Source organism: Thamnophis sirtalis, unplaced genomic scaffold (assembly GCF_051295495.1).
Source record: "Thamnophis sirtalis isolate CommonGarterSnake01/CBP01778 unplaced genomic scaffold, rThaSir2_p1.2 scaffold_3, whole genome shotgun sequence".
NCBI classification, from domain to species: Eukaryota; Metazoa; Chordata; class Lepidosauria; order Squamata; family Natricidae; genus Thamnophis; species Thamnophis sirtalis.
Genome location: NW_028261383.1, coordinates 73,379 through 82,776, shown reverse-complemented (window position 1 = coordinate 82,776; position 9,398 = coordinate 73,379).

Sequence of the window (9,398 nt, the reverse complement as noted above, 5' to 3'; positions counted from 1 at the left end):
GAAAGAAATCCCCGCGCAGAAGTTTCTAACTTCCGCGCAGAGATTTCTACCAAAGCAAACGTGGGGAAGTCCTTTGCAGGTGGCTAGAACTGGCGGCCTACAAAGGACCTCCCCAGACTTGTTTTGATGAGCAGAGCATGGAGCGACTGACGGTAGTTTGTGCCGGCCGCAACCCCTCCTGTTCCTCGGGCGGCGCTGATGCCTCTCTTGTGGGGCGGGGAGGTGGGAGGAAAGATAGCCAGGGTCCATGTTTGGGTCTTTCTCCCTGCCTCCAGCTCTGAAGATAAACAAACAGCTGCGGCTTCCCAGTTTCCACCCTTCCTTGCGCCTTTTATTACCGTGCGAAAAAAACCTATTACAGTTTTACAAACCGCAATCTGTGGGCTGGAGGAGAATTTCCGCTTAGCTCGGAGGGGGCGGGATAGGGGTCGAAGGGGCAGGGCGAGGGTGAAGACTGGGCGCTATCATTGGCGGAGCGAAGGTACCATCCGTTGCAGGTGCAAATGCTCGTTTTGCCCGGCGCCGCTTTTGCTCCAGGAGCACCGCCTTCGTGTCCTTTGTCCTTTGGGACTGCGGGGGTGAGAAGCACCCCGGGAAAAGGGCGCGAGTCCCTCGTGAGTCTTGCTGGGGCCCTTGGCGGAAAGGGAGTGGGGTCCGAGCCTGTCGCTGCCCAAACACGCAGCGATCCCCTTCAGATCTTCCCCCAAAGCTCTATGGGGCGAAGATGGAAACGATCAGTAGCCTCGCAAGCAAAATTAGCGAGGAAGGCATCACGGTGGCTGCATTCACACAACCGGGGTAACCAGGACGTTTGAGCACTACCGTTGCCAGGTTGTGGGCAACTTCTCCCTAGGAGCCCTCCCTCCCTCCAGGGCCCCCGGAAGACAACAAGGAAACAGCACTCTTTTCTCTCTTCTTCACGACCCGAACCTGGTGGATCTTGTAACTTGACAGCTTTAACACTTGCATGCTTCAATGCCAGAGTTTCTGAGCCAACATGACTGGAGGAGGAATTCTGGGAGTTGAAGTCCACAAGTCTTAAAGCTGTCAGGTTTGAAGACCCCTGGGGTTTTTTCCCTAAAGGGTTAGGGGTGCGAGGGTCTTGTAACTTGACAGCTTTAAGACTTGCACGCTTCAATGCCAGAGTTTCTGAGCCAACATTTTGGTTGCTAAGCAGGACCGTTGTTAAGTGATACTGATATTATATAACACTTTTAATTAAGCGGGTACCTTGAATAAACATAACTTTGAGTTTCAAATAATACTGATTTCGTTGTTGTCTTAGGTGTCATCTGTGAAAAAAATTCAGGTGCTCAGGCATGAAAATGTGCCGCTCAAACACTATGCTTTTCTGCTCACACTGAAAAAAAATTAGAGGGAACATTGCAAGACCCCCCTCAAAACTTCCTTTGTGCTTAGGAAAACACCCACCAAGGAGGGGCTCCTACATCCCAGCCTCTTCTGGGCAACAGAAGGAAAATACAAAGTTTAGAAATTCTGCCCATCTTTTTAAAGCAGGAGCAAACTAGAGATTAGCATAAAAACAAAGGGTTTTTCGCCTTTCAGAGGAAAGAGCTCAAAGAAAGAGGATCTCTTTTTGTGGCTCAAGAAAACACCAGCTCAAGTCAACTAATTTAAACTTCTTTCCTTTCCCCTCCCCGTTGCAAAGAGGTCAGAAGGTGTTAATAACACATTACAAATCCCAGTAAATGTTTTAAAGCGCAATTTACACTTTTTTTTCCCAAATGCACTTGCGGGATACGCATGCTCAGAGACCTCGTGATCTGACGGATCAGAGTGACCTTCTGAATCAACTTACTCAAAGCTCCTCCCCGGATTCCCCCAGGGAGCCTTGGCCGGGCGAGGAGGGGGCAGATCCAGCGGATCCCCTTTGCCCCCCTGGAGGGAAGGGAGGGATCCGCTCCTTGCAGGCAAAGCCAGAGCCGGATCTCCCCGGGAAAATCCCCGAGAAGCCGAAGAGCGGAATCCGCAGCTCCCTCCTTCCTGGCGGGGGGAAAGATCTCCTGGGAGGAGGGGCAGCCTGGAGGCCGGAGGGAGAGCAACCTTACCTGCTCCGAACGGGATCCAGGAGCCTCTCCCGAGGGATCCAGCGCCGAGCCAAGGGAAGCAGCGATCCAGCCGATGGGAAGCGGGGGGGGCGGGGTTTCTGGCTCCCTCTCGGGTCCGCCTATTCTTTGAAGCTCCGCCCTTTCACCGCCTCTTCTCCTTCCCCCCTCCCTTTCAACTAGGACCACGTGCTCCGAAACGCTTTTGTGTGTTTTGTGTGATTATTTCTTTCTCTGTGTGCGTTTGTGTGTCTGTCTGTCTGTCTGTCTGAGCGCTCTGGAAGCTGAAGCTCTGCAGATTCCCCTGAAAGAGTTGTGCAAAAAGGCCCCGTAAGAGCTGAAGTCCCTGAGGTTGGTGGTTGGTTGCTGCTCTGATGATGTTACCCACTTGGGGCAATGAGACGTCTCCAGGGACCCCCCCATTCGCACCCTCAGCTCTTCCCCTTGACTGATTTAGGGGCCTCTGGAGTTTCTGCAGCTGGAGGAGGAGGAGGAGAAGATGAAGATGATGAAGAAGATGATGATGATGAAGAAGAATCCTGACCCAGTGGGAGAGCAGCCTTGAGGGGAACTCCGTCTCCCCTCCAGTTGGGGGGGGGCTTCCCTTGTACTACAGTGGGATGGACTTCTGGGGAACCAGGTGTCCAGATCCAGATGTTCACAGAGGGCGAGGAGATGCCTGAAGCCCCACTGAAGTAGCCAATAGGAGTCAATGGCAGATCCCGGTTTCTGAACACATCAACAACTATGTCGCAAAGGATATTTCTATGGGATCAAGAGGGAAGAGACCACTCCCCAAGTAAAACAGCCAGGATAACATTGTGCTGGGGGGGGGAGGGGGGCTGGGGAGAAGATGCCATTTCATGGACAAGGAGAGAAGTAAACCCCGGTTAGAGGCAAGTGAGTTTAAGTGAGTCTCCTTTACTGAAGCTACAAACACATCACATTAAATTTAGACTATTTGAAGTGATATCTCTATGGAATATAAGACTAACAGAAATAATATTGAATGTAACATGGTATATGGATAATGATGAAATATCACAGTAAAACAAATACCAAGAATATCCACAAAGGAATTTAAATACTGTTGGAAGAAATGTCCTTCTGGGTTCAGCTCCAAGTGGGGGAAAAGACACTGGAGACATGGAGGCTGTTTGGAAAGATGGTTTAATGGTGGACAGGACCACATGGCTTGAGCTCCTGAGCAGAAAAGGGGGATCACGTGTTCCAGATGTTGGGTGAAGAAGAAAAGAGAACAAGATGCTGAAAGTCCCTGGCTTTATACTGTCTGTTTGACCCTACCTCTTTGTTTCCTGTTCCTGTGTAAGAAATGTATTCTGATTGGTTGTCAGACTCCCATTGGGCCATGCAGGGGCAACTCATTAGGTTGTGTTTGATTCCAAGTTTGGTTGAGCATTGCTTCTTCCCAGGTGTCCTGTGGTGAGGTGGAATACAATCATGCCTTAATCCCATCACCCTGGAGCTGAAGGGGCGAGATCTTTGTTATATTGAATAGACTGGCTCAGTCATTTTAATAGCAGATTTTTTTATTATTTTTTCCCTTCTACAACACCTTACAGTCATTACATCAACATTGTTGTGTCATCATACCTGTACATTTTATATAATATTTCACTTCTATATTTACACACTTTATACACAGTTCTATATATATTTATATATATAATTTTTTGGCTTAATTAATTTTATTCCTGTTTTGCAGCCATTTGTACCAATTGTTCCAAATTTCATAATATTCCGACTCTTCTTTATCTTTTAATTTCAGTGTTAATTTGCCCATCTATGCACATTAAAGAATTAGCCCATTAAAAGGTTGGAGCTATTAAGAGAGAGCCTATTTCCTGCTTAAAAACATGTTTCCCCATTTCCTATCCAGGGAAATATAATATTCTGCCTTTTCAATATTTCTCAGGAAATTTCATTTTTCTAGGAGAGGGGTGGGTGCTAACTTCTTACAATACAATCTAAATTAACAGGTTAACAGAGTTGGAAGGGACCTTGTAGGTCATCTAGTCCACCACCCCCCAAAAAAGCTGGAGACACTACATCATTTCTGACAGATCAAATTAAAAAGATGAGAAGCTTTATTTAATAACACCCAGGCCAGGGAGCTTTTACCTCACTTTACCACAATTATGACCTGCTTTTATATTTTTTTAAAAAAAGATTAGCAATAGCAATAGCAGTAGACTTATATACCGCTTCATAGGCCTTTCAGGCCTCTCTAAGCGGTTTACAGAGAGTCAGCATATTGCCCCCAACAATCTGGGTCCTCATTTTACCCACCTCGGAAGGATGGAAGGCTGAGTCAACCCTGAGCCGGTGAGATTTGAACCGCTGAACTGCTGATCTAGCAGTAGCCTGCAGTGCTGCATTTAACCACTGCGCCACCTTGGCTCTTAGATTTCAGGATAAAACCTTTTTCGATGCTAGACAGATTTCTAGGGGGCCCCTCTGAGGGGACTCACAAATGCAGGACCACCATTGTCTCCTTTCAAGCAACGGGTTTTCCACCCACCAAGCTCTGATGTGGTTTGTCACCCGGAAAAAGTGTCCAGGAGTCTTAAGCACCTGTAATGTTCCTGAAGGGCATTTTTACCTGCAGTCCCAGGTAGACAGTCCAGAAAAATATTTCCCACACACCAAAAGCCCAATTTCTTTTTCTTATGCATCCTTTGGGGTCTCCAAAGGTCTTGGTGAAGTCAGTATTTTTGAAATATTCCAAGTATTTATACACTGACCCCTTTTTGCAAATGCTCCAAGGTTTATCAAGATTTCATTACAGGTAGTCCTCAAATTACGGCAAGCATTGATGGCCCACAAACCAATTCTGCCCATTGTAAAATGTTGCCCCCTCTCTCCCTGTGACCACATTATGAGCACTTGGCCACCGGCTGGCTTGTATGTGATGTACCCGTGGTTCGCTCATGAGGCCAATGTTGAGAAAAGACACGGACACGAGCTTTCTCGGGATGGGGCAACCAAGATTGGGGTCTGGAAGCCCCTTTTATTGAGATAGGACAAAGGCAGGAGGAGCAATCAGCATGTGGTTTAAGACAGCCTGTCTAAACTACAATTGCTAATCTACTGCTCAGGGAAGTTCTGTCTATATATGGTCAAATCCTGGGTGTCGTTGGGTAGGGCACATCTAGAGTGAACTATCGGGATGTTATGTTATGAACTATCAGGATGTTATGGAGTTTGTCTTTTCCTGTGTGGTTCAGCGTGGCTGCGCATGCCCTGTTATGCACTGGGCCATGGGTGACCGCCACACCTACACAAGGAGTTATATGACAACACTTGTAGGAGAAAGTTTTGCTTTTATACTTAGGAATCCTTTTTACTTACTGACGACAAAGAATGTCATAAAATGGGATGCGGTCATATGGGTGCCAGAAGTACAACTGTTATCAACCTGTGACTGGGAATCTGTTCCTAATTGTGATTCTAACTGGAGGACTAGCTGTGCCCTGGAACATTTACAGGATTCTGGATTCTCAAGATTATATTTAAGGTGACTTGAGTAGGACAAACATTTTTCCCACACCAAACAATTGTAGGGTTTCCCTTCTCTCACCGTCTGAGGTTCTTGGTAAAAATAGAACAGAGTAGAGTAGAGTTAGAGTAGAACAGAACAGAACAGAATAGTTTATTGGCCAAGTGTGATTAGACACACAAGGAATTTGTCTTTGGTGCATATGCTCTCAATGTACTTAAAGAAAAATGAAATAGAATACATTCACCAAGAACCATAAGATCTAACAGTGATAGTCGTAGGTTACTAATAAGCAATAAGATGTGACTTTTGGGGAAAAAAATATTTCCTGCATTGTTCACAATGGAAGAGATTTATCTCTGCTATGGACTTTCTGATGCCTTTTTAGCTTTGATTTACAGTGAGGTTTCTCACACTCTGTGAGAAAGGCAATTGTGTGTGCGATCTCAGGTGTGCCTGCAAAATACTGAATGGTGGGTGGAGCATTTCTCACAATCTTTTTTCTACACTGTCCTGTATCTTGCTGAGGTGTCACAAGAGTACTTTTTTCAGAAAAGGTTTTGCACTCAGGCAGAGAATAAGTTCAGCAGCTCTGCTTTCTCTCTGCTGCCTGTTACTTCTTTGCAATTTTCTTTCTTTAGTGGACCGACTGTTGCCTTGATTTGGGGTACCCCCAATTCCGAAGTTCCAGGTGAACGCTCCCTTCCCCTCCCCCCCCCATCCAGACCCACAGATGCCGCCTCTAGGGCTGGGAGCATCTGTGTATTTCTCATCTCTCTTTGGGGGCGCTTGTGGGGCAGCATCCATGGGATGGAAACTGTGCACGGAGAGACTCAACCTGGGAATAAGGACGAACTTTCTGACAGTGAGAGCAATCAACCAATAGAACAGCTTTTGCCATCGGAGGTTGTGGGAGCTTCATCACTGGAGGCTTTCAAGAAGAGACCAGACTGCCATCTGTCAGAAATGGTGCAGGGTCTCCTGCTTGGGTGGGGGTTGGGCTAGATGATCTACAAGATCCCTTTCAAGTCTGTTAATCTGCATCTGTATATGGCTCTGGTGGGATCCTCCCCCCCATGCTGCTGGTGGGGGCACTAGCCCGGATCCCTGGAAGCGAAGGGGGGAAGGAGACCCCCAGTAAGGAGGGGGATCCTCTGGGGAAGAGGCGGAGCAGGGAGGGGCCCTCATTGCTCCTGGGGTAAGGAGGGGGGAGAAAGGGAATGGTATGTCAGTAGTGGGGAATAGGGTGGGGGGGGTAAGAGGTGGGAACCTGCAGGAGCCTCCCTCTTGCCCAATTTTCCCCGGCTGGACAACTTCCCTAGTAGCCTGGATGGGGAGGGGGTAGTGGAAAGGCAGCTGATGTGAGATAAGATGACCACACAAACACGCACACCAGTGGCTGTGAGCCCAAAGTTTCTTGCATCAAGAGAGGAAGGAGACGGAAAGGAAGAGGGAAAGAGGGAAACGCAGGCATTTTCTGGCCTGAATCCACAAATTGCACCAAAAGTATATATATTAAAAAAAGGATGGTTTTTTGGCAAGAGTGTTTCTGCAACTTCAGTTTTCCTTCTGAATCTCCATTTATTTCAGTGCGAGAAGCGCTGAGCTTTTATTCCCTTCTTGGGGGAAGAGCCTGAAATTGAGGAAGAGACCCAGAACCCCCCACCACATCATCCCCCATTGGTGATTCAGAACCTGGATGGGAAGTGGGAACTCAGGGAGAAAAATATTGGGGGGGGGTTGCTCCCCTAAATTGACTCCCCAAAACTATCCCTTTTGTGGAACTATCCCTTTGAGATGGCCCTGGGGGGGGGGGGCTGCAGGGGACAGAGAAGAGAGCTGAACCCCAAATTCATGCAAGGGCAGATAGTAACACTTTGGTTGTGGGGAGAAGAAAAGTTGGGTATAACCAGGGAATCTGGGGGTCCCCTTCTCCTCAGAACCCCCAGGACGCCCCTTCAGATATAGCAACCCCCCCCCCCCAGATAATCTTCCAGGCAGTCTCTGCCTCCCCCCCCCCCTTGGTTAACTTCTAAGAAAAGCTCAGGACCAGCTACTGCTGGGAACTTCCTCCCCCCCCCCCCCGACTGAGATGGAAGGAGCCCCAAAACTCTGCTTCTCTTCCCAAAGGTTCATTTCCCCCCAAAAGGCAAACTGGACTTTTTGGGGACCTGAAAATGTTTCGCTTCTCACCTAAGAAGCTTCTTCAGTTCTGGCTGACTGGGAGAGGGGGAGAAAGGAAGGATTTGTATGGCGTCTCAAAGGAGAAGCCCATCAGGAGGAGAGGTCCATCTGCTCCTGAAAAGCCCTGGGTGGCTCTTTCTGGGACAGCCACGTCCACCTTCTGGATGGAGAGGAGCCCTGGATGGAGAGAGGGGCCAAAGCGGCCATCTTTGCCAAAATGAGGAGCCCCCCCACAACAGAGGGAGGGTGGAAAGGAGCCCCCCCTCTCCTACGGTCTACAACAGGGTCCTTTCAGCAGCCTCAGGAAGGCTCCGCACCCCTTTGCACCCTGATTCAGAACCAAAGGACTGCAAGGAATATCAATTCTTCCATCCTCCACCACTCAGTCAGAACTGGAGAAGCTTCTGGGATGCAAAGGGAAATGTTTTTTTTTGGGGGGGGGGGAACCAAGAAAGTTTCCTTTTGGAAAAGCATCTTAGGGACAACCATGACCTGGAGGATGGAGGTTCTCCATAGAGACCCCTGACTCCACTTTCCCCTTCTGAAATCTCAGCACACACAGCCTGGACTGGTGGAGACCCTAAAAGACCTTAAGGGGCCATCTAGTCCACCCCTCCAGACACACAGAGAAAGGGAGATTCCAGTTGAGTCATTGGGGGGGGCACAAAAGGAAGCTCACACTGCCCTCTGGTTCTGGCATGAAGCAGCCCCCTGAATACCCCCCTGAAGCTGCAACCCCCTCCCAAAAAAACAGAAAACCTTCCTCTCTCACCTTCTCTGCTTGTTTTTTTTGGGAGGGGGCTCTGAGTTGTCCTTCCAAACTCCCCCTTTAGCAAAGGGTGGTAGGGTCCCTCCCTGTGAGATGGTCTTGGAGGGGGGAAGGCTATTTGGGAGGGGGACAGGAAAGAGGCCATGAAAACCATTCAAATAAAGCTAGTGGGGATGAAGATTTGGGGGGGGAGAAGTTTGGGGTATCCAGGGAAGTTGGGGACTGGGAGAGCTCAGGATTATGGGTGTAGGTATCCTTATTGTGGCCCCCTCCCCCACAAGGAAGAGGGAGAGAGAAGCAGGAATATTACTTTCCTTGCAGCCCAGAGAACTCCTAGGGGTCTCTTCCCTTCCCTCGTATTTCCTGCCACTTTTGGGGGGCAAAGAGGCCCCAGGGGGATCCAAGGTTCCCTCCAGAGCGTTAGGCGGACTGCTGGACCAGTTGAACGTCTGCCTGCCTTTTTCCACCCTGGGAAGATGGAGGAGGTCGATCAGGAAGCACCTCCCCTTCCCCTAATTTTCCTCCCCCTTCCAGACCCCCCCCCACACCAAAGGTGCACCCCTCTGGAACCGACACTTCCCCATCTCTCCTCTAGGGGGGCGTCTTCCAGTAGCCTCTTGCATCAGGTTTCTCGCCCCTCCTGAGAAGCGTGGCTCCACCTTCTAGTAGCTGCTGGGAACCATGGGCCCTGGACTCAGTGAAGGCCTTCCTCCTCCTCCTCCCTTCCGCCCATTTCCTCATCCAGTGAAGTCCGAGAAGTTCCTCAGCCCACTTTGGCTGCACAAATATCTCACAATCTGACTGCCATTTTGTGTGTTGCAACCCCTCCCAGTCCATCTCCTGAAAAAGGCCCTCTTGG